Raw genomic sequence first — 2,500 nt, 5'->3', positions numbered from 1 at the left:
TCGAGCGAGCCCGGGCCGGTCCGCCCCGGGGCCGGGGTCTCCGCCTGCGGCTCGGGGGGGCGCGGGTCGTCGGGGGAGGAAGCCCGGGGGAGCTGCACGCCGGCCTGCCAGGCCAGGCCAGGCCTGGCCTGGGTGGCCGCGGGGGGATTCGGGGCGGTCCCGCGAGCCGGCGGCCGGGCGCAGGGGGTCCGAGCGCGTCCGAGCGAGTCCGTCCCGGCCCCGGGGTCTCCCCCTGCGGCTCTGGGGGGCCGTGGGTCCCCGCTGGCGGAAGCCGCTGGGCGCTGGACACCCGCCGTCCGTCCCGCCTGGCCAGGCCTGGCCTGGGTGGCCGCGGGGCGGGGGATTCGGGGCGGTCCCGCGAGCCGGCGGCCGGGCGCAGGGGGTCCGAGCGCGTCCGAGCGAGTCCGTCCCGGCCCCGGGGTGTCCCCCTGCGGCTCTGGGGGCCGTGGGTCCCCGCTGGAGGAAGCCGCTGGGCGCTGGACACCCGCCGTCCGTCCCGCCTGGCCAGGCCTGGCCTGGGTGGCCGCGGGGGGATTCGGGGCGGTCCCGCGAGCCGGCGCCCGGGCGCAGGGGGTCCGAGCGAGTCCGTCCCGGGCCCGGGGCCTCCCCCTGCGGCTTTGGGGGCCGTGGGTCCCCGCTGGCGGAAGCCGCTGGGCGCTGGACACCCGCCGTCCGTCCCGCCTGGCCAGGCCTGGCCTGGGTGGCCGCGGGGCGGGGGGATTCGGGGCGGTCCTGCGGGCCGGCGGCCGGGAGGGTCCGGGCCAGTCCGCCCCATGCCCGGGGTCTCCCCCAGCGGCTTCGGTGGGTCCTCCGCGGAGGAAGCCGGGTGGGGAGCCGGACCCCAGGCGCCCAGACCCGTGACCTGCGGCCGCGACCTCCGACTCGGCAGGAGCGACGAGGGGCTTTCCGGCCCGTCCCCCCCCTCTCCTTCCTCCCCAGAAAAGGAGAGAGAGCTGGCTCGGACCGGGAAAAGCTGCCTACGGCACCTGGGATTCCCAGGCGGTCACCCATCCAAGTACTAGCCAGGCCCGGGACGGTTTACCTTCCGAGATCGGACGGGATCGGGGGCGTTCGGTCCGGTATGGCCGTAGGCACCCGGCCCCCGCGCCTCCTCGCCCGCTTTCCCCTGCCGACGCCCGGGCCTGCCGCACGGTGAGCCCCGGTCGGACTGCCCCCCTGCGGCAGGGCCCCCGTCTCTCGCGGGCCCGGTCCTTTTTTCCTTCTCGAGCTCCGGGGCCCGGGCTGGCCGCCAGAGCCCCTCCGCCCGCCCGCCCTCCCCGGCGTCGGGGAAAATATTGTCCCGGACATCCAGTGCGCCCTGATCCTGTCAGCCGGGGGGGGGGGTGGGTGGGTGGAGGGGGGGCAGTCCCTCGCTGCGGCCGGGGAGGGTGAGCCCAGGGCGGCTTGCCTGCCGTCCGAGTCCCCTCTCGGCCACCAGGTCAACCCCGAGCCGAAAGGGCTGAAAAATTTTCAGAGTCCCCTCCCGGGCACCAGGTCAACCCGTGGAATCGAACGGGTTCGCCTGCTGGCCGGTTCGCTTCCCGGCCACCAGGTCAACCCGTAGGTTTGAACGGGCACGCCCGGTGGCCGCTTTCCCGTCCGGTCACCAGGTCAACCCGGATCTCCCTCCTTCCCTGGGCGCCCCCTCCTCGGAGGCGTCAGGTTCCATTTTCTTTTTCCCCCCAGACTTCCAGGGGCCCGATCCAGTCGGCCGGGAGGCAGTCCCTCGCTGCGGCCGGGGTGGGTGAGGCCAGGGCGGCTTGCCTGCCGTCCGAGTCCCCTCTCGGCCACCAGGTCAACCCCGAGCCGAAAGGGCTGAACATTTTTCAGAGTCCCCTCCCGGGCACCAGGTCAACCCGTGGAATCGAACGGGTTCACCTGCTGGCCGGTTCGCTTCCCGGCCACCAGGTCAACCCGTAGGTTGCCGACGGGGCTAGCCAGTGGCCGGTTTGCTTTCCGGCCGCCAGGTCAACCCCTAGGTTTGAACGGGCACGCCCGGTGGCCGCTTTCCCGTCCGGTCACCAGGTCGACCCGGATCTCCCTCCTTCCCTGGGCGCCCCCTCCTCGGAGGCGTCAGGTTCCATTCTTTTTTCCAGACTTCCAGGGGCCCGATCCAGTCGGCCGGGAGGCAGTCCCTCGCTGCGGCCGGGGAGGGTGAGCCCAGGGCGGCCTGGTCCATGTCTCTAGTGGGCCCGATCCTTTTTTGGGGTGTTTTTTTTTTTTTTTCCGAGCTCCGGGGCCCGGCCCGCCCGGGCAGCCCTCCTCGGAGGCGTGGGGCGGATTTCCCCCCCCCCCCCCCAGACTTCCAGGGGCCCGATCCTGTCGGCCGGGAGGATGTCCCTCGCTGCGGCCGGGGAGGGTGAGCCCAGGGCGGCCTGCTTGGCGGCCGGGTCCATGTCTCTAGTGGGCCCGATCCTTTTCTTCCCTTTTCCGGCTCCGGGGCCCGGGGTGGCCGGGTAGCCCTCCGCGGTGGCGTCGGCAAATTTTTTTAAAAAATCAG

General features: G+C 73.6%; 1 non-coding gene across 1 annotated transcript; it reads right to left on the bottom strand.

Moving 5' to 3' along the window:
* Positions 1-974: 974 nt before the first annotated feature.
* LOC128829805 (5S ribosomal RNA) lies at positions 975-1,093 on the bottom strand. The gene has a single exon (XR_008443472.1). It is a non-coding gene; the product is annotated as a 5S ribosomal RNA (ribosomal RNA).
* Between the last annotated feature and the right edge of the window lie 1,407 nt (positions 1,094-2,500).

This window comes from Malaclemys terrapin, unplaced genomic scaffold, assembly GCF_027887155.1.
Source record: "Malaclemys terrapin pileata isolate rMalTer1 unplaced genomic scaffold, rMalTer1.hap1 scaffold_90, whole genome shotgun sequence".
Classification (NCBI taxonomy): Eukaryota; Metazoa; Chordata; order Testudines; family Emydidae; genus Malaclemys; species Malaclemys terrapin.
Note: the sequence above shows the minus strand (reverse complement) of the source record. Positions and strands in the feature narration are given on the sequence as shown.